This window comes from Ptiloglossa arizonensis, chromosome 3, assembly GCF_051014685.1.
Source record: "Ptiloglossa arizonensis isolate GNS036 chromosome 3, iyPtiAriz1_principal, whole genome shotgun sequence".
In the NCBI taxonomy this organism is placed as follows: Eukaryota; Metazoa; Arthropoda; class Insecta; order Hymenoptera; family Colletidae; genus Ptiloglossa; species Ptiloglossa arizonensis.
This window is the reverse complement of record NC_135050.1, coordinates 15,882,570-15,906,004: the sequence shown is the minus strand read 5'-3', so window position 1 is coordinate 15,906,004 and position 23,435 is coordinate 15,882,570. Positions and strand designations below refer to the sequence as shown.

Below are 23,435 nucleotides of genomic sequence, written 5' to 3'. Positions count from 1 at the left end.
CGGTGGAGGTTGATGCGTTTGCACGACGATTGAATATTCCGACTGGCCTATTTCGCGTGGTTCTTGAAAAATAGTGAAACTCGATGGTGTAAACGGACAGAGAGAAAGGGAACACGTTATACCGAAATCCTGGATTGAAACCAGGGAACTTTTCACTTGTCGGATGACTGCCCCGGTGGTTGGACCGACCGAGCACTCCGTGAATTCTTTCACCCCTAATTCTAATATCAGAGTGGTGCATGTAATAGTTGCGGCGAACGCGCACGATAAGCTATGAATTCGGCGAATTCCTGTAACTAGTTCTTCCGATGAGTAAAGTTTGGGATATTTGAAGTTCCAATGAATTCAATAACAGCGAACTATTTAAACAGTCTACGATATAGAGAGGGACCCGGCAGAAAATTAGGATTTTTGCACCGCCGTTACCCGACTGAACCGCATTCCACGATCCCAAAATGTAGCGCAAATTCGATTACAGATTTTAGTTCTCAAATTCCTTGTAAATTCGAAGAATAATGGGAACTAATTTCCCCGATCCAGAGGACAGCCCGGAGAGGAGTCCAGCGATCGAGAGCGAACATTTTAGAATAGTTACGAGTTGGTATTTTTCGTCGTAGCACGAATGGCGGAAGGATCGAAAAATTCGTGAAAATTTCGTAAAATTCTGATTTTAACTTTCGACAACCCTATGTGGTTCTTAGGTCGTTAATGTTTATATTTTCCGTGTTCAATTTACACCTTTGTTCCACTTCGCGTCATTGTGAAATTGTTTTTATTAAGATCCCCCTCTAAGTTTGTATTTCGTTACGAATATTCGTCGGGGTATTATTGTACAACTTGTTGCAAAAGTTAAAAATAATTTGGGTTAGAAAAGGTAAACTGAACGTGCAACTTGATCCGTTTAACGTCGATGTCTTCGATCGCCTTCTAGCAATCGAATTTTCTGTCACGAAGTAAGAAGCACTTCGTGATGAACAATTTAGTTGTACGTACGAGATAAAAAAGCCACCTTGAATGATACTTTGCTACCAAACATCAGAAATTTTTAGAAGACGTCGTCACGAGACTTGAAAATTAAGGACCTTTGAGATTTTTGAACGATCGAAGACCACGCGGGCACCAGTCGCAATTACGACGTCTAGTTTATGGTTATGACGAAAGAACTTCTCGAAATCTCGAAAGAGTAACGAAGCGGAAGTAAGCGTCTTTCTTCTATTTCAAGAATTTATCAAATTATCCACGACCGTTTTCGCCACCGTGGTGCGTTAACAAACTTTAAAGTTTGCACGGCGCACAATTATTCGATTCAATTTAATTCAATTCGGTAACGTGTGGTTTCTCTTGTATACGATTACTGAAACAAAGTTTATCGAAATATACAATAGTTAAACAATAAGAAGAAAAATACTCCGAGCAGATCGAATCGCGTTTAAACATCACGAACCGCGCGTTAGATCGCGTTCGGTAACACGAACAACGCGAGATAGAAACGATTCGCATCGTAACTCGGTTATTTTAACGATACTTCACCGTTATAATTCTATTATTAAATACAACGAACGATCCATCGACGATTCTGTACATATAAATTTTTCTGTATTTTCGTTCATCAAAGTGTCTCGCCCGTGAATAAATAAATGGATAAAATAAACCATAAAAAGGTGTAAATCGACATTTCGTTCCTCCGAAGCGGATGATCCAGTGTTTCGATTCTACGAGCAAGATTAAACATTTCGACTCCGTACTCGACACACTGTACGAAATCTACGTGTCCAATTTTTTCGAGCGTCATTTTTCATCGACATCGAGCGACGAATAACGAGAATCGACACGAAGAAGAACTCTCCCCGATCGTTGTGCACGTAAGTGCGCGAGTTTCAATGTACTCTCGCGATCGTTCCGAGATAAATAAGGTCGGTATTAAAAAGAAAGATCGTCGGACGTTTTAACAATGTGAAAAAATAATAGAGAATCCGGCGTTGAGCACCGTCGGAGCATCGCTGAAACGGGTCAATATTTAAACTCGGCGCAAAACGCCCGCGGACGTCGAACTGTGTTTAATAAATTTTATTTACCGCGCGCGCACGCGCATGTACGCGACCTATTCTTCCCAAATCAGCCGGAACGAGGAACCTAGTTTCTCCTCCATTCGACGACCGGGTGGAAAAAAAAAAAAACGAGAATGTAGGGAAAAAAAAAAATTATAAAAATTCCGGCACAGTGGGACCGAGGCGGAGTTAGGGGGTAGGGGAATCTCGATAAACGACAGGCCACGAGAGCCAACGCAGTTGATTAATTCGTGCCTCCCGTTTTCACTGACGCTACGTTTCGCTGTTGACTGTATTTTTTTCTTATTTTATTTTTTTTTTTGCTTTTTTATTTTTATATCGGCCGCTGTACGCGCATTTTTGCGCCGTTTCCACCGAATCCATTGTCCGTGGTTCCATCGATTATGGCGTTTCTTAACCGATCAAGGGGTTTCTTCCGTTGATGAGCAACTTCTGCCGAATAAATTAGGATGGTTAGGTGTTGTTCGTTTTTAAATTTCAAATGGATTTCGCTGAACATCCGAAGGAAAGAATGAGTCGATAATAATGTGAAAAATTTCTTAACCTTGCAAACACCAGTCGATGGAAAATCTTGGATTTCGGAAACCATCGAGAAACATCAATATTCTCGAGATGTAAATGCATCGTTGATATTTTTATTTATGTAAGAATCACACTATGCATTCTCGAGGGTTGAAAACAACGTACGTCTCGATGTATACCTTTCTTTTATTCCAAACTGAGAGGAGAAAAAGAACACAAGTCATTCATTGACAGTATTTTGATAAGGAAAACGTCGTCTTTCCAATCGTTACTTTCCTTCGATGAAATCATTGACACTCGAAACTTTCCCGTAGAGTCTCTCGTCATTTGTTCTTCTCGTTATATCCTCTTGATACACGAGAGGGACCATAATCCCTTCGTCGGTGCAGAAAACTTACGAAACGAAATTACCATAAAAATCCCTTCGTGGTGCATTAACTAGCGTGCTTTCCGTACGGAATCCGTTTTCCCCGCGGAAAGAATGCCGGTGTACAGCTAGCTTATTGATTTCTCACTCGCCACGTTATTCGACAAATCGCCACGCAAGAGTTACAGCCTGCGCAGACAAAAGAGAAACCGAAACGACGAACTGTGTCTCTTTTTTCAACCAACGTGGAACGTTCGACGATTAAAAAATTCAAAAAAATGTCAAACTTTGCACAAACGTGGCTCAAGTGACCCTATTCACGGATCCATTCTTTGTTCTGCCAAATAAGCGATTTTAGGGATGAAACACCTACCACCTTCAGGGAAGAGACTCGAGTGAAACGACGTATTAAAATAATAGTTACTTTGTGCAATTTTTTTCGTAACTCGAGATCTACGTTATCGTAAATATTTTTGATGACAGACAGGACACGGAAAGAAAGTTTCATACAAAATTTTACGGCATTTGACATCTCATAGTGCCTACAACTGAATAATTTTCGGAGCACCTTTCTTTTCAAAATTTGCACCCCTTTCCCGAAAATTCTTGTTAGTGAAAAAGAAGAAAAGCGTACCGTAGTGACGAGAAGGAAAAGGAAGAAGGTTCGAGATATTTCGACACGACGTCGTTGCGGCCATTGAAAGCGATCGTCTTATCGCGATAAGGATCGGTCGATGCGTGGGAAGACGAGTGGAAACAAAGGAGAGATTAAACGACGCGCGTCGCTGGCCGGAAGAAGTCGAGAGATCGAGAAGAAAGGAGCCGTCGAATCGTCGAAAATCGATCGTTCTCTTGTCGCGTACAGTCGATTAACATTGTGTGCACAGTTTTCGACCGATCGTACCCTCCTCGTGTTTCATTCGTGTACACAGTTTTTAATTAATCGCGCGCTCGTACCACTTTCCGTGTACTCGTTCGTTTCGAAGCATTTACACCAAGAAGGAGAATCAGTTACAAATGCATCGAGATATCAACAGCACCGAGCGCGGGATAAACCGCGAGCGTCGGCTTATTTAGAAACTATTTGCATCGGTAATTTAAATGCGTCTCGAATTATCCGTGACATCGATATTCGATTAGCAATCGGCCGGTATCGCTGACAATGATAATTTTCCAAGCTCGTCGCGCGCGGTGTATTCCGTTTCTGGATGTAAACGGATCAATGTACGTTGCATTCAATATTTTTCATCGCGTACATTTTCTTCCCGATACCGAAATACGAACGTTCGTCGTTTCGACGCTCGATTTTCGCTCTGATCGATTTATGGATTACAAACGGAACACTAAAATCGACCGAGTCTACCACGAACGTTCGAGTCTAAGTATTCGAGCGAAACTCGCCACACGAATTGAATAAATACGGACAGATCGACCGCCATTTGTTAGTCCGTTGGCAAGGGTGGTCCTTCGAGAATATTAGTCGACCGCGTGTAAATATATCCTACCATATCCGACCGAAGAATGTGAAACACGTATAACTGGGAGCTGGAAAGATGATTTAATACCATGTGTAAGGGGAATGTGGACGGTCCAACGTCAGACCCAATAGGATTTGCTGTTCCTTTCAGCGGTCAACTTCTTAACAGAGCAGAAGGTTCAGAATAATTTTATCTTCACCACTGAACAATTAACGATGGACAAAAAACAATGGAGAGAGGTTAGTAGATAATATACAGAGATCATTGTACGAAAGAAGTAATTAAATATATTACGCGTGAGAAAGTGTTTAAAGAAGATCAGGTGCAACGTATCTAACGTGAAGTGTGCATGTGCATTTTTCACGAACCAGAAAATATTCATTATTTTATTCGTGATATCTGTGACGATAAGTTTTAAAGAATACGAAATGGAAAAACATTTAGAGAAGTATTTTCTATCAAAATTTTCCACCATTATTAATCACTTAATGTTCAAATATCTACTAACAGAATAACTGATCGGTTAACTGAGGAAAAATTTTTCGTACCCTTTCAATTACATTTCCATTTTCTCAATTATTTATCTTTATCGTTAAATTTCCAGGAAGAAATCTTCTTCCATTTATGGAGTACATTACAAATGACTTTTTTCAATGTTGTATTTTACCGACTCTGGCTGAAGTTAACGATAAAAGAAATTAAGGTAGTCGGTACTGGGGGATCTTCCCCTAACTATATCGTACAGCAACGTTATCCAATTTATGAATGACAGTTGATATCTTATCGAACACTGCCAGCACCGAGAATAGATACTTCTTCGTTATCCGAGCGTTCAACCGAGGCAACGATTGCGCTTCGGGGGGAAACTATGGATTTTTTTTTTTTTTTTACGTTTTATAAAAGTTCGAAGCCTTGAGAGCATTTTCCTGTAAGTTTCAGTTGAATTTCGAAGAAATAACGGAGTTACGAGACTTTAACTTACCGGTGCCGTAGATGGTGACTAAACTTGTGTTCGTTCACCCGAACCGTTATCTAATTCGCGTACACTATCGCTCAAAAATATGGGCCGCTCTTCCATCTTTAAAACAAACGAACTTTCTTTTCAACACGCGTGAACATTTTACCAAAAATATTATCCCGACGCATTAATCGAGCAATGCCTAAATACAATTTAAGACGAATATTCCGAATACACTTTCGGAGTTGGACATTTTATCGTTGCGTGTTCTTAACAATTTCGTTCGGTGAACTTCTTGAAAAAAGTGAAAATTCCTTGATACACGTACTAACCTGTTGCTTGAAAACGAAACCTCTCGACTGTCTGCGAAACGGTAACGAACTCGAAACAATTAATCGATCGCCAGACAGATGAACCTCAATATTCGTCGTTTGTGAACTTTTTGTATTTTTCTAAAGAAGATTCGGTATACGTAACTTTTATCTCGTATCGTATACAAGTAAAATGTCCTCTTGATACGAAAGAATCAAATTTTCAACTAACCAAGTACACGTTCGTAAATAGAAGCTTTGTTTCTATTAAGGTCGAAGGGTGCTCCAAACTTTGAACTCATTTGCATTCAGAAGCGGAATAAGTCGTGTTTTTCAAACTCATTCGCTTTGATAATTTAAATTTACCTTCAACCGTTTACACACTCGACCCGTATCGTTAACAATATCACTTTTTCCAAATGGTAAATATACGTATACACATCTCCGTCCACGAGAATTAGAACATCCTGTATTTTTCCGTAAAAAAGGGGTGAAAATTATTTTGAGAAAGATACACGACTCTTACCGTGGGTATCATATCTTTCTTCATAATACGATTTGTTCTGTGTAACCTTTTTAATATTATTTTTAAGGATTCGCATCGCGTTATACCCGTAAACAAAATTTCAATTTTGCCCCATCGCAAAGGTGACGTAATTCCGTTTCTTTCGGTGACCGAGTTTCTCGGTTAGTTTATAACGGTTTCGAATTCATTTTCGATAAGTGTCTTAATATCTCTGAACGAGGATGTAACTCGACTTTCGCAGATTATTCCACACCCTGTGATACAGTCCAGAAACCGCACACGGAATATTCCGCTTCTCGATGCAAATGGGTTAAGCTGCTAGTGCATACAGTGTATCCCTGAAAAGTATCCGAGTAAGTAAGCGGATACGAGGTGATTCCTCGTAAAAAAACAATACGAGAAACATACGAGGTAACATCTTATTTCGTTCGGAGCTTAATTTTCGAGAAAATCGAGTTTAAAAATCCGCTTACGACTAACAAGTTGTCGCATAATTTAGGATTACGATGGATATCGTGCGTGACGTTACTTTCGATGATGATATCTTTTCGAAAGCTATTGTTCAACCTTTTGCACTGTTCCACGATCGTGAACATGCTGGTTGGAATTATGTTCTCCACAGCAACGAACGACGGCAAAAAATTTGTTACACGTATCTAAATTCTTTATTACATCGCAGAAGTTTTGTTAGCGATTATTCCAAGGAAACTAACAGCTCGCTCGAAACGAGACAATGCAGAAACTCGGGTGAACATTGCTTAGAAACACGATAGGAGCGTTACACGTCTCTGGATGAATCGTAACTCGGTCGTAAGTGCGTAAGTATCTTACACTAAGTTGTTAGTCGTACGTACAACGCGAATTTCCAAACTTGATTTTCTTGAAAACCAAGCTCAGAACGAAAGAAAGATGTTCCATATTTCGTTCACATTCACGGAGAACTTTAAACGCGATTTACAATACGAACGTTACGTATTATTTCCACGTATACGGAGTATCTTAGAAAATTGAGAACAAGTTTTAGTGTCGTGCAGTACTCGTCGAAACAAGTGGAAACATCTTAATAAGCATAAGTCCAAATATCGTCAGTTTCGAAGTCACGAGATATTTTGTACTACGAGTTTTCGTGAAACAGTACCAACAGAAGAATATTTTCACTCGAGTATTATTGCATCCGTGAATATTCAAGATTCTGCAATTCATCTTTACTTTGAACGAACAACGAATCCTTTTCACCATACACACACGTTTTTACAAGAGGACTTGTTGAAACATATATCAAACGAGGGAATACACCTTCGAGTTCTTCAGAAAGTTTGTAACGGTTTTAGATTCATTTTCGATAAGTGTCCTTAAAGATCGCGATTCTTCGCGATACGCCTGAATAATTTACACGCGTTCTATCGCCGAGTACTTTTCCACGATTAATTCCCCATCTGTCTACACGACGTGTGTCAGATTTCAGGTTAATCGGTTCGACGTTTCAAAAATAGCGCGGAATTCAAACTGACCGGTGACGATCGGGACACCCTCTGTATACCCGCGAAAAGGGTTACGCGAGAAATTGTTACAATATTGTATCCAGGACGCGGTGAGTGACAAAGGGAACGATTAAAAATTTACAAGAGAAATTGTTGAAACTTCTCATGGCGTGGGGTGGAATAAAAAGCGAGCAACTATTTTCCGGCAGCCGGAAACCATGTTCAGCATTGTCGAAGCTAATTTTCCCAGGTCCCAGGAGTCGCGATTACCACCGGCCCCACCTTTGTCCGCAATTACCGCTCGGCGTTGCGCGCATCGGTCGCGTCGTTGGTGCTCGACGAGAATTTCGAGGAAAGAAACTGTTGGAATGAATGCAACAACGATCTTAAGGGTGCCAGATGTCGATGTCAGTTTTAAGAACTGTCTCCGTATCGGCGCGGAAGGATCGTTCGCCGCGCGGTCAAAGGTTTGGCCGTTTTCCTTTTGGTTTTTCTTTTTAGTCGAGTTCCAAGTCCAGAGTCAGAAAAACCACACTGTCGTCGTTCACATCAAGACATATCACTGTATACGCATTTCTTCCAACTTTATATTCTTATGTATACAATAACTGTACTACTAGACACCCGAGATCCCTGCATATTATAATAAACTAGATATTATAATCTGAACTTTACGACAAAAACGAACCGCGATTTTCTGCAACGAATTTCGAGCCTTCAACGAAACTCGTTCGATAACTTTCGAATTTCGTCTTTAATCACGTTCTGCGTTAAATTCGATTCTACATCTCCCATCTCTATAATCAGGATTCGATTTTTAACTAAACGCGAGTCGATACCGATTGAATTCGCAACGAGAACGAGAAAAGGCGGGGGTTGGCGAAGGAGGAGGGCGCGAGGCGCGTTAGTCGCGGATGAAATTACCGAACGACTGCCAAAAATGTTCGCGTCAGCGAAATTAGCGACGAAAGTGGATGAAAACGTGGCACGAAGCTGGTCGACATTTTCCGGCATATTTGTCTAATATCGAATTCGTGTCCGTGAATGAATTAATAACGACGAGCGCCGAGTGAAACCCGCGCGATGGATAAACCGTTTGAATGTTTTCAGTGGGCGGGACACGGTGGAAAACGAAACGTTCGTTAACTCTTCATTGGCGATCTTAATACGATATTTGTGCTCATAAACGGAGTATTCGCGTAACGGTTGTATCGAGGGTATTGAAATCGTTTCATTTCGAAACGCTAACGTTCATCGAGGAATCGAATTTTCTTTCTCGTTCGGGTAAAGAGCTTCGATAACGACGGGCAGCCCCCGTAGCGCGCGATATTGAACAAAATATTAATGGAAACGTAGAACTCGATTGGATAATTGAACGTTCATTGTATGGAAAAGCGAGTAAAGTGGACGCAGAACTCGCTCGCTTGCCAAGACGCTGCTTACAATTGACGGAACGCTAACAGACTCCGACACTCGCGCGTATCGACACGACAGATCGATGGTAGACGTCACGATCGTGATCCTAATAGAACTGTAAACGAGCAGAGACGATTCGTAGTAATGAATTTTAATCGAACTGTGTACGTTTTCGTGCATTAATGAAAATGCATTCAACGAGCTGGACATTATTTCCTCCGAGGACCATTTTCGTTAAGCTCGATGCGAATGGAAACTCGATGAAATCATTTGAACAATATTTCCGTTCGCTGTGTTAAATATCGCTCGATCGATTTCTTAGATCGCGATCGTATTATCATCTTTTTTATTTCGTCTTTTCACCGCTGCATCGGAGCAACATCGATCGCTCGATCCGGGTACGTAGATCGATAGAAACTCGTCGAGTCGTTTAACGCGCGACCAACGACGCTACACGAAAATTCGATTCGATAACTGTTATCGTATATGCAAATCGTTTCTAAAATGAACACGTAGGCGACACTGTTTGCGCGACACCGCTATTAATATTTCGAATTCACGAATAGAACGGACGTTTTCGGTCCGAGGAGAGAGACCGAAACGTCGAAACGATATTACCCCGACGTCTCGAAATACGAAACGGAAGAATTGTAACGCAACGCGAGCGGAATAAATTCGCAAAGTCTTCCGGTTCCCTACGGGGACACCTTGCGCGTCTAGTCTTGCGTAATAAAATGCTACTTGAATACCTAATCGGGCGCTTTGTAATTTGGAAAACGCCCATCGGAACGTTGCCTCGACTGTTAATATTAACGAAAGGATCGGGGTCTCGTCAGACGGATTCGAAGAATTCGAAAATTCCGGGTGAACGCCACTCGCGAATGTTTGCTTCTCGTTATAACTTGCACGAGATTAACGCCCGTCCCGTTTATTTACGGCAAACGGGTTTAAATAATACGTAAATTATCCGTCGGTCCTGTTAATATGACGGGCTAATTTTAATCCTCTCGTGGCACTCGGACCCGTTCACCCATCCCCCGTAAACCCTCACCCGCCACCCCGCCAACCCGCCCCCAAGCCCCGTGACACGTCGACTTTTCGCTCGTAATGCAACCGGTGCTACTGACCGGTTTTGTAAAATATAATAAAGTGTTATCGCTCGTTGTTATGCCGCGCATTACGCGGTCACCGTGCAATCTGGATACATCGAATGTACACAGGATTGTCCGACTAACGGCCAGATATTTCAGCGGGTCGATTTACTGTCGCGAATTAATCCTTTCGCGAGCACGGCCGGCCGTCGATAAAAATGGAAGTCGCGGAATTATCGCGTCAACGGATAATCGGTCCAGCCGCGTGCATTATTCCCGCCCGATCGGTGCCCCGAATCGAACGGGAACGAGCGAAACGAACAATTTTCCAAAACGTTCTTCGAACGCGAATCTTTGCTTCGCGAGACACGCGTCTTTCGCGGACAAACGAACCGGTGCAACGCGCGAGCGTATTTCGATCTTTGCGGGAGTATTTCGATCTTTGTGGATCGATGTCGATGATTTCACCAGCGAGAGAAGTTCGTTCATTAGTACTCGGTTTCACTTCTGTGCGTTAATTTATATATTTCCGAGCGAAATACGTTTAGGATACTTTTGTACGAAGTTACGTAAATATACTTTTAATTCCAAGCACCAACGACAGAGACGTATTATTATTATTATTATTACTGTATACCGTTACTCCTAGTTTCTCGAGTTCCGAAAATCACCTACATGCTCGATTACGCGAGAAGCAGTGCGCCCCCCCCCCCCCCCGCCTGGTGGCGAGTGTACGATTTCGCGAGAAACCAAACAGAAAGATTGTTTCCATCCAATTTTACCGCATACACAGACCAGGGGAACGCGGCCTCGAGCGTCGTTGAAAGGCAGCTCGAACGAGACGAGAACTTCGAGTGTTGAATGGAAACTCCTATCGTAACAAAATGATCGTCGTCACCACCGTCCGTGACCAAAGACCGAGAGGCCGAATCTGGCTTCGCGCGGGCTCAAAGGCCGGTGCACGGCTTCCCGCGTTCTTTCCGTGCGCGCCTCTTTGACACCGTCGTCTTTTGTCGGCGCGCATCTCGACGGAAGGAAGTGGGCAGAAACGAAGCTCGAAGTGGTATAAGTAAGAGTCGAAGGGAACCGCCGCGAACGGGGACGATGGGGAGAGGAGTGGGGTAAGGTCCACCGGGTGGGGGAACCGACGATACGGCGCGACGGGGCGCGTGTGTGCGGTGAGAGTCGGAGCGAAGGAGTGGGGAGAGAGACAGCGCAGAGTGGGGGGAGAGACGGAGCAGAGTGGGAGGAGAGACGGAGCAGAGTGGGAGGAGAGACGGAGCGCGGAGTGGGGGTAGAGCAGGGAGAAGCAAAGAAGAAAAGATTGCCGCGCGAGGAGAGTTCCAACGGGTTTGGCTTCGTCCCACGGAAAGCAATTTCTTAACGTAACCTTATCTTTGTCCGCGGGTATAGCTCGCACAGACCACGTACAGGCCTGTGCAAAGACGCGTATGTGCCGTGCACGCTAAAGTCCCGTCGACCGGCTCTCGCAACTCACGAGCGGGAAACAAGAAATAACCGCGCGCTACCAGAGCGACTCGGGGATCGCGGGACCCCACCCCTGTATCCCCTCCACCGACCACCACGAGCGCACTCTTTCGCTCGTTTTCACGGAATTTCCCCGCGTGTCGCGTCATCGCACGTCTCGCTTCGGTTTTCCGACGAATCGTCGCCGAGACGCTCCGAAGACACCGTCGAGTGTCACGTACGCTCGTCGATTCGAATTTCGCGGCAAGGAGCAAGTTCTACGCGTGGGGGGTGGGAGTGGGGAGGGGACAGAGTTTCTATACGCCTGTATGTAATTTTGAGACTATTGTGTCATAAGGATGTAACCTTCCGCAGTGTGCGAAAAAATGAAAACCTAATATTGTATACCAATTGCATACACGGCAATATTGATGTATTGTACTTCGTATTGGTGAGTTCGTCAGGGAATAATGTAAGCGCGTATCGTACTTAAACTGCGATTGCTAGATGCGTAATCGAACCGGCAAAGGGAAATATTAACAAGCGTTTATTCGTATCGACGTCGGCTGCGACGTACCGTAATAAGGAATAAATGATTCCGTAGGAGAGAGAAAACCATCGTTGACCTTGAAATTGTGTAAAACTAATTTAGAAAAATTTCGTCTCTGCGTGTATTTCTTCCAACAGAGAAGCTTTCGTGCGGAGAAGTTTATCGATAGGACGATAAACAACGGAGATATTTCGACCCTTCTCGACTCGCATCGTACTTGCGGGAAAAGTATCGGTCGATTCTCCCTCTAGTGGGTACCGGTGGAGCTAGTCTCGCGTGTCCACTCGTTGGCACACCGGTGACGGTGTCGGTGTCGAGCGAGTGTCGCAAAAGTATTGGTATGGAAAATTTGATAACCGAGTACCCGAGATTTCGACACCTGTCGATACTTCCCGTGGAGTACTTTGGTATCGAATTGCCGAAGTATCATCGATATCTCGTCGTATCGGTCTCGTCGCTACTTGAAATCAAGGGATGGGTTAACGGAATCAGTTCGAATTGCCGTACCAGGATACCAATTAAGCCGTCCCAGACCGTCGACGAAGCCTTCTCCCCTCCCCAAAGTCTTTCGTAATAACAATGGCCGCTGTGTCAGCACACGTTCGGTTTTGCGCTGTCCGACCATTGGTCGAGGCGAGTTCGTTGAAATTTCGAGGCCGATATTAGCGAGCAGATAATGCTGCCCGGTGCTAAGGTGCTTTCAAGTGGGGTTGAAAAGCAAAAGAAAAAGAAAAAAACAAACAAGCGCGCGCGCACACACACACGCTTATACACACACCCTGTAAAAAGCGAGCACACCTCCTCCTATATTTATACCACGTAAACCGACAATTTCACCCCCTCCGTGAGCTGCTCTTTTTCTCGCTCGAGCCCCTCCATCTTCCTGGCTCTCCGACTCTCTTTCTTCTCTCTCCGGGCCCGGGTGCACGGTTTTTTTCGCGTGTAATTTATCGACTGGATTCCTTTTTTTCCCACCCGCGGCCGCGTTCCTTTACCCTTTCTCTCTGTCTCTTTCATCCCCCACCCCCGTTCAACGTCCGCGCGCCACGTTCGCATTCACACCGCCAACCCCGACACACCGTGGAGGGGAACGAAACACGGGGACGCAACGATTTATAGTAACTGCACCCCGCTGTCGTAGAATATTTTCGGCGGAATTTCCACTCTACCTTTTTCATTCAGTCGTCTCTATGGAACTCCGCGCTCCTTCCCTTCTATTCAGCCCGGGATCCCTTTTCGGGAGGCAATAAAGCATAAATGGTACATTCTCCGGTTCGAAATAACGACGCGTGCACAGGGTGGTCCGCTGGAAACGGGACATCTCGGGGTCTTCGTAGCAGAGAAAGGAACGTTGCTAATGAAAGCTGTGTACGGCTTTCAGAGGGGGCGTGACACGGTTGAAACTGTTTCTTCGCGAGCAACGACGTGGAAAATATTCGAAAGGACTTCGTTTTTACGGAGTGGAACGAGCTGGCTTTTACGATAGAATTCGACGTACCGATGAATTCCGAGAATAAGAGCGTTAACGTGTACGTATCCCGAAGCAGGCAATTTCCGAAATGTGTACACGTGTACCGTGCATTCGTAAAGAATGGTCCATTGGAATGTTCAACACCTTTGTTGGATAGAGAATGTGCATTACTTGACCGACTCGTTTCTTCTTCGCGATACCTTCGTAATATTTGAATCGAAATGTTTTCTTCGTCACGGATGCAATGGTTTCGATTGGAAGGACCTTCGACACGAGTGCTGATCGTTTTCGGATGCAAGCTTTCAAGAAGTTTCTTTAAGCGATACAAATTTATGTATAGAATGTGTCGAAGGTGACCTTGCAGGCTTGCGTAAAAATAATATAGAAAAGATCGATGTGTCGTCGCCTCGAAGGTCCTTCGAAATATTGTAATCGGTGATGAAATAAAATTCGATTTCAGTTCGTTGGTTACGAAAAAAATTAAATCTGTCGAATTAGACGGTTCACCCTGTATATACAAGGTGATTATCTCGGCGGTGGGCTCAAAGCAGTACCGTTGCAAAAATGCTCCATAGATAATCCCGTGTGAGTTTCGCTTTTAGTTCACGGATGTTACGGATACAGAAACATGGACATCGGTCACTTGGTCGTTGGATAGAAACACGGGAATATCGTTGGGCTGTTTATGCAGCGGCACTTTCTGTGAGTTCACTGACGAGAGGACTACCCTATATATACTTATGCATCTGATTAGCAACGTAACGTGTTTCGCGTTTCATTCGCTTTCTGGCCGTGGATGACTCGTTTCGACGGATATTCGTTAATTAAGGCATTCCATTAAGACACTGAATAGCCGAGAGGACATTAAACGGAGCTCTCGTTCAAAGGAGATGCAACGATTAACCTACGTTTTCAAATATAACTTCGTATTAAAACGTATCTCGCGCGTACGTTCATAAATGCGTCCGCTCGTGCATGTATATTCATCGGATAGTAAATTCTTAATTCCCGACGTTACGAATTTATATACGCGCACCTCGCTTTAAAGGATTGAAGTACGTACGTATATTTGAACGAGGCGGTTGAAAGAATATCTCAGAGTCCGAAAAATGTAGCCATTAGTGTACTTCTGTGCCGTGGATCGCCGAGAACACCTCGAGTTCCGTGTTCATTGACACGAAACTAACGACCGATAGGAAACAAAACTCGATCCAACATTTCCCTTCCGATAACATTAGAACACCGAGATCGTAAAATTCCAAAAGCGCGCGAATAAACGTTGAATTCGTTACACTTTATTTCGCAGTATGAAATATTTTCCCTTGAATTTAAAAACAGAACCTCTCCGGAGTCTCTCTGGAGTAAATCCATTAATTAAATTATACGCGGTAAAAAAATTCGTTTACGAAGCGAATTCGTTAAATTCGCCTAATACATTCGAAACGAATAAAATGGTTGCACAATGCACAAAACTGGAAGAAAAATTCTCGAGGTCTATATATACGTATATATATTAATATTAAAAACACGTGGTATTCTTTTCGTACATTCCTCTTTTCGTTATATCCCATTGTTCTTTCGAATTAACAGTTCGTGTTGCCTAAGGTGCCGAAATAAAATGTGTGGAAGCGTTAAATCGGCTTCGAGGGACTTTGCCTCGGTAGAATTTATTTCAATTATTGGAGAGCGTACAACGTCATCCTTCGTGCATAAATATTACACAGTGTGCCACAGAGTACGCGTGCACGCATATGCAACGAATCGGTCGCGCAGAAGCTGTTGTACAGAAATCGCGCACGATCTGTACAGAACGATCGAAGTAATCGATGCGTTTCATTTGCACCGTGTTCGATAAGATCGAATTCTCTCGCCTTCAAAAATCTCTACGTACTCGCGTTGTTCTCGGTGCGACGAGCGAGTTCAATCGCGAAACGACACCGCGCGTGCGCGTACGCGAGAACGTTGCAGGTGAACGCGCGCGAGATACGATGCACCCGTGATTCGAGGGATGCGTGTCGCGTCGCGATGCACCCTCGGGAGATAAAAACCGATGGAAGCGTAGGGGGTGGTAGAGGACGGGGACCGTAGGGAGAAAGAGTAGCGTATCGGTGACCTTTCAACCCACGAGAGACCCTTGCTCACGGGGGTGGCCTTCGCCCTTCGCAATGTGACTCGTTTCCACGGACAGAAGGCAGTGGATCTCGAAACGGAACGGTGAATAAAAACAATTCCCCGCTTCGAGATATCTTTTGAAAAACCCTCGGTCCCGGTGGATACCCGGGACCCTTCCTCGCCGAAAACAACACCGCGTTAACGTTCGGATTAATATGCATGGTAATGCAGCGAGACAACAACGCGTTGTTCCGCGTGTTCGCGTGTTACTTGCGCGTGTTATGCATAGAGAGGACGTTTCGGTAACTCGATTAGAGAAAACTCGTTCGAGCTTCGTCGCTTCGTTTCATTTCGCGAAACGCAATCTCGCGTATTCCTACACGTTCTTCGTCTCGATCGAGTCCGGTATCGAGATCGGTAGGATAAAGAAGGACGACTCTTGTGACGAGACAACGGGGAGAATTGTTTCTTTCGAGTAATTGTTGGAAGATTAAGAACGACTTTGAATACACTTTTGGTGCGTGGAGTCTTTTGAAAATTATTTGGATGAAAAATTGTTCGCGTCAACGGGAACTTCCGTTACATTCATTCGGTTGAAATTTTTATAAACTCGATCGAATCGAACCGCAAAAATTTGCATGGTGACCGATCAAAAGAGGAAGTCGACTCCGGTGAGGAGACTGCGGGGAAAATTATTTTTTCTAACGATTGTTACAAGGTCAAATAACTTGAGACGTATATACATTTTTGAAAATTATTTAGAATGAAAATTGTTCGAATCAACGAGGGATCATCCGTTTAATTCCAATTTCGGTAAAAATGCTCGAATGGTGACCATCGCTCCTTCGAGAAAACGTACACTGGTTTCACGCACGGACGAAGAGGTTGCTTTATAAGAAGCAACAAAGGGGAACGTATCTCGAGAAAGAGCTTCGTTACCACGCGGCGTTGTTTAGCCGAATCGAGAGTATTCCCTTATCCTTTTACGACGCGGAAGCAACGATACGAGCGCGACGAGAGCCGATAAAAATTATTCGAGGTAAAGCCATTCGTAAATGGAATAAATTTCGAAGGCGTTGCGGAGCACCGCGAAATCCACGAAATTCCGAGATATTCACGATTTTTCTTGGCATCGGGGATGCACTCGAAACGTTGAGGCTTCTAAGAACGTTCGAACGATTCTGTGCAAACACTCCAGCCAGTCGATGGCGGATGGTTACATCGATGCGAGAGTATACCTGGCGGAGGACGCACGCGTTTTGCCATTTGTGCGAGTAACACCTACTCCGCGGTGTTAAAGCTGTTAAATCGAGTAAAACGTGTTCACGACGTACGTACGTATACGACTTTTTCGCTACTTTGGGCAACGTCGCGGTTCTTGTGCACGAAGAAAAGTTATCGATTCAATCGTTCCGGGATACAAAGAGTACCAAAAATTTAACGACAGTGATTTCCGTCTCGCTCGATAAGGTATATTAAAAAAAAAATAAACTACCTATTCTCGCATTCGTGAGAAATTTATTAAACACGTCGGTGTTCGCTAACCTGGCGACTTCTCGCGCGAGGAGAATAATTACGGTAACCGAGGTGAAGTTCCTTTCGAATTTCGATTTCACGAGGTCGTCCCGCCGGTTTCACCGTGAAAGATCGTACAGACGCTCGAAGACGTCCGCTCGATGAGGATCGCGGAAACAGGGTCTCCGATTGTTCACCATCGTAAATATGAGCCCCCTTCGTGGCTGATTTACGCGGAATTGAAAACTAATTGGCTACGGAGCACCCGTTGTCAACGAGACGTCTGATGTTGCACCAAGTAACGATAGTAGGGTAGACTCGGGTGGGGATACCGGACGACCGAAGTATCCGGAATATTCCCAATTTCCGTGCAACCATATTCAATATCCGGATGTTCAAAGTTCGGATACCCGCAGTGCGCATTGCCGAAACGATCGTATCGGCGAACTATTCAAATAATGGTAACGTCCGCCTCGTCCTTTGCGCCCAAACTTCGGTAATAATTGATAATCGACATTCGTGCTGCGTTACAAATTTCGCAGCGGGCATTCCGTGGCCTCGAAACGTGTAAGATAATTTCTGTGCTTGTTAAGGCGATGCCGCGCGGCGGATGTTTCCAGCGGGTCTATTGCCTTCCGGTCGTTCGAAATTCTGGGAATGGCGGGATCATCGTGCGCGAAAACGGTCAAATTAATTACCAATTGAAACGTAATCGATATCGGTGGCCCATGATCGTCCGATAAATACGCTTTTAACGTTATTGGCTCTCGACAACGGTATCCGCTCGAAATATCGGGAATGTAATTATTTTTGTCCAGCGGGTGCACACAACCTTGGAATCCAATGATCGAGAAACGTCTTCGAGAGGTTCGAGGAAGCACTCGTGTACGAGAATACAGATTCTTGTATCGTGGATTGGAAACAATTGGTTGGAAATTTATGTACGCAAAGAGGACCGCGAGACGAAGTGGAAGAATCGTGTACTGTTCGGAGCTGGAGAGATGACGAGGCTGAGTAACGGGGGTTCGATTGGTCGTGGTGCTAGCTCGGTTTCATTGGTAGTATTTAGTGGAATGTGGGCCCCTCTTACCCCTCTGTCGTCCCACTTGTCTTTTTTTCGGTGCAGAACAATACATTACCGCTTAGAAGTTTGAAGCGCACTTCGATCTTGAGAGAGATACAAAGCTCTTTTCACGAATGTACACTCGTTTCGTCGGAAACTTTATTCTTTCGTATTAGGAGAAGATTACTTGGATACGATAAGAGATAAGAACGTTCTATAGAAAAACACGAAAAGTTTACAAATTACGAGCATCGGGTTTCCATTTCTATACCGATCCACCGTATCCATTTGTTTCGATTACGATAATGTTTCGTGGACAACCGCGAGCGGGCTTTCGTTGTTAAGCAACAGGTTAGCATATGTATCTACAAGTTTCCACTTTTCTCGAGAAGTTCGCCGAGCGAAATTGTAAAGAGTTCGCGGCGATAAAATGGCCAAGTTCGAAACTGTAATCATAATTTTTAACACGAACAATTTTTCGTTTCGAACGAATATTTGTCTAGTTTACGGATGGAAAAGTGCTCCAAATTTTGTCAGCTGCAGTGCACGTGTGCAAATAAATTCGAAAAAAAAGCATTGCAGCGTTGATCCCGACATTTAACGATAATTTAACAACACGTGTATCAATATTGAACCGTGTCCCTTTTAGTACAATCCTATTCTCCGCTCGATGTACATATTTCGTCTGCTAATTGAAATTTAATTCAAACAGGAGATCCGCACGTACAGATAACTGTGCAATCGTTTCTTTAAACAACTTGAAAGTAAGATGACAGCTCGTCGCTGTCAAACTTTTACACGCGGGTACTTCTACTCGAACAAATCTTCGAAATAATAGAATACCGGAGCACCACCTATTATAATTTCCGGCCGTACTTGCTTGGCCTATCTCGGGAACTGTTAATTAACGAAACCATTGTCAAGGGGCAGTAATTATAGAAGACAAGAGAACGTACTTCCTAGAAATATGTACATTTCTCTTTCCACCGACGATCCGTCTGTAACTAACGAATTAATTTCTCACGTATTTCCCTTTCCGTGCTCCTCGACGTAGTACCGTTAAGTGCGAGCTGAAAAATCATAGTTCGTGTTCCGTGCTTAACCGTAATGTGGTTTATTGCATCGCTCGGCTCGTCTTCCGCTCGTGTGCAATTGAATCGTAATCGGACGCGAACTTCGAAATCGATACGCGTTGCTACAACGTTCGAAAAGTTCACTCGCATCGAGTTCTAGAATTTTCAATTACTCTTCTTTGTCCTCTGCAAATCTCACTTTGTAATCGTAACGATAATCGATTACTGATATCTACGGAAAAAATGTTGGTACCAAAGAAACGCGAAGTGGACAACGAGAACGAACCACGTATCGCAGAAATAGCTGATATTGTTTCTCTAAATCTATCGACAAAATGAATAAAGAATCAAGAACGTTACCGAAACGATTACTGCTTAAAATAAGACGGTTTGCGCAATTGCAATGACCCTAAAGTGTTCGGTGTGTTTCGAATAGGGAAAAAAGAATCTCCAATATTACGAACAGTCGAACACAGAGCTGAAAATACCGTAGGATATCAGGAGTGGAAATAAAATGATTTGTAACTTTGAAATCCAAAAGAAGATCAGTGAAGGGTCATTAACCCGAAACGAGAGACGATTGGTTCGTAGTTATGACAGTAAGTGGACATGGAATAAATCTACGTTGAACGGTTTCGATTAACGAAGAGTGACGCTTTAAATACGTAGACCGAATAACCGAGTCGAGTTCCCTCGCTACGAAAAATAAATTCACCGACAGTGGCTCACCGTTACCTCGCTTAACGCGTGAATTTCTCCCTCGGTAATCGTATCGGCGATATCCCCACCACCTCGTTCGTTTCGCGCGTCTCGTTCTCGTCGATGCCTCGACCATCGAAAGATTCGCAAACCGTCGAGTTATCGGGTTCGTGGCGAAACAATTTCTACCGAACTGAAATTTCGACGTGAGATTGTTCTTTGTTCGTGCACACCGATACCTGTCGGGCGCATCGAGCGCGATGTTTCCACCGGCTGTAAAATGCAAAGCGGCCACGAAACTTCCCGAACAAAGTGCGACGCCAATATACGCGCAACAATGGTGGGAATAGGTAGGGTTTGAAAAAGAGCCCTCGCATAACGCGTTTGACAGGATGATTTGTACCAGTGTTTTGTAAAAGAGTACGCCTTTTCAACGTTGCGGAAGATAACGATCGAAGCCAGCGGCGAGTAACGGCGATTAATGGCCTCTTTCACTTTGCAAAACGATCGCGATGGAAAAATATCGTCGGTGGTCTTGATTCGCGTGGAAACGCGATCCGATTCGATCGCACTTGTTTCAAAAATACCCTCCCGCGACGTTATTATCGTATTACGCCGCATTGTACAATTCTGGGGACCCGGTGGTAAAATCACGTTCCGTAAAAACGACACCGCCTGTTCCCTTATTCTGCCGCTGGGTCTTTTCCGACCCGGTGAAACTTTTGCACCGTTCGATCACACTCGTCGGTATATTTTTCCAAAGTATTTGGATAAGTAAAAATTGCACGACCTTGTAACTGTCAATATTTTCAATTTGACTCCTACTATCGGGTATGAAATATTTCATTCACACCACATTACCTATGCAATATATCTATGTAGTCGAACTGTGTTTTTACGAATCGGTGCAATTTCTATGGTCACTGCTGTACATCGTTGGCACAGCCTTAGAGAATTACGATAAGATAATGGGATCTTTGTTTGAAGTATGTGCAAGCTACGGGTCTGTTTAGACCCAACTGTGAACCTACCAAACCGCTGGTATGTTAGGGTTAAATACACTGTCTCGTATCGAGAAACGTCGAATCATCATGGAAGAAGAATCATTGGCTAGAGAAATATTGCAAAAATCGTCCAAAGTGCCACTTATGGGGAAAAATGTCGACGGTCGTTGAAATAAAAATGGCAACCACATTGTATACCGACACCATCGCGCGTGAATATAAAATCGTACCCGTTGGAAGCCAGCGCATCGAAAATTATCCGATACCACTGCCCCCCTCGTGGGTTTTACTTCTTTCCATTTTTCTATTTTTTTTTTTCTTTTCCCCCACCGTATCTCCAATCACTCCGACGATTGCAACATTTCGTATCAAAGATAGCGCGTGAAAGCAGGGCGATCGGGGAAACTGGGACAAGCTGCAGGGTTTTCCTAAACGAAGATACAAAAGACCGATACAGTGGTGAAAAAAAAAAGTTACATCCCGGCGAACGGGAGACGCGGCGGGGGATTATATCTTTTACTCGTGTAATTTTTGTTTCCTCTCCGGCGAGCAAGTTGAATATGCGCGTGCGGAGCGTTTCATTTTTCTTTTTTCATTTTTCTTTCGCTCTTTTTTTAACCGAAAATGGAACTGTTTTCTCGCGGACGGACGAACCAACAACGAATGACCGGCTGTTTCCCGCTCCTCTTCGAACATTACGAACCTGGATTCGTTCCGAAAATCGGATACAGGTATTCGCGTAAATCGATTCTTCTTATCGTATCGCGTATTAAAGAATTAAGGGTACGGGCATTGAAAACGAGGCAAAAAACAAAACAAAGAAAAACAAACCAAAGAAAAAAAACACTCGTAAGCGTATTTTACGGTGGTTCGCGGCAACGGCTCGCTGTTTCACGATCTGCGCGAACAGCGGGCGTTTTACGTAATTCTGGGTATTTATGCGCGACCATTGTTGTAGCTCGCCGAGGCTGAAAAATGACCGGTCCTGGCGATACTGACGCAACGGGGGGCACGCGCACGCGCGCGCGCGCGAGTGCAACCTGAACGCGATCGAGTAAAGAATAGCTTCCAAGAATTCGCCGTTCAATTAACTCCGAAGCGAGATTCCCGACGTGCCCGCGAACACGATGGCGTGACCGACCCTCGGATCGGGCCAATTTCGAGATTTACCGGGACGGTACGCCGGTGTTACTTGTAACAATTGAGTCGTGGCCCCTCTCCTTCCCCGATTGGCACAGACCCGAGATACTCGACACGGTGTCCGTCACGTCGGACTCTCGAATGACGCGTTCTTAAATATCGCGTGATGGCCCACCGAGCCGTCATCGTCCACCGAGTGGCGTTAAAGCGCCATTTCTGCGCGAGCTACGATTTTCAAGCTCTCCTGTTCGTGCCAGTCTCGTCGAGGCAGCCGTCGTTTTTCAGAAGCCTCGTTGTTCCTCACGGTGGAATAATATCGTTAACTTCTCGCAACCGTCGAGCTCGCTGATCTTCGACGTCGTTGCGAGAAGTTCTTATAACGCGGCTGGTAATCGAAACGCGTTTAACAGTGGAATCACCAATGGAATGGATTTGGCTCGTTCGAAACCTCTTTCGAAGATTACTCGATCATTAACGGCGTCTTTGCTCGCAATATTCGTGGTTTTATCAAAATGGAAAACCAATGGTAGTTGTAAATTAATTTTTCCATTCGAAGACACGCATGTGGGCAGATGCAAATAGTAATACGTTCATCGTTGGTAGTTGTAGCGTTAATTCGTCGTTTTGGGAATTGTAATGTGCGATCGGACCCGTGTTTACGAATACGATCATTCGTTGTCATATTTTCGTTGATCATTCGTCATATTATTTCGTGATCATTCGTTCGGTATATTTTTCGTCGAAATTTGATTGTCGAGTTTCTCGAGGGTTAAAGCACTGTGCACGGTTCACGAGAAATCAGCTGGAGCGACACAAAGACAACATGGATACGTACTTGTGTAATTTTTGTACTGGTCTTTCCTTCGTTTTTTACGATTTTAGCCAATTTTTTAAATTTCACGACCTATCTCTACAATTGTACAGAAGATGGGTCTATGGACAGTTAGATCCAAGTAATTTCCTTTCAAGTAACTTCTCGTGAACCGTGCACAGTATATATTTTAGTGTACGAATATCTGAAATTACTTGATAGTTTATTGTTTTTTGGATAATAGATTAGAAACAAAACTAGATCCAACAAAGTGACTTCTTGTCAACCGTGCACAGTACATGTTCTAGTGT

The 23,435-nt window shown here is 44.0% G+C and overlaps 1 protein-coding gene across 3 annotated transcripts in view; it reads right to left on the bottom strand.

The window, feature by feature from the left end:
• Positions 1-23,435, bottom strand: part of LOC143144453 (agrin) — a 772,831-nt gene that overhangs the window by 455,842 nt on the left and 293,554 nt on the right. The window lies entirely within an intron of this gene.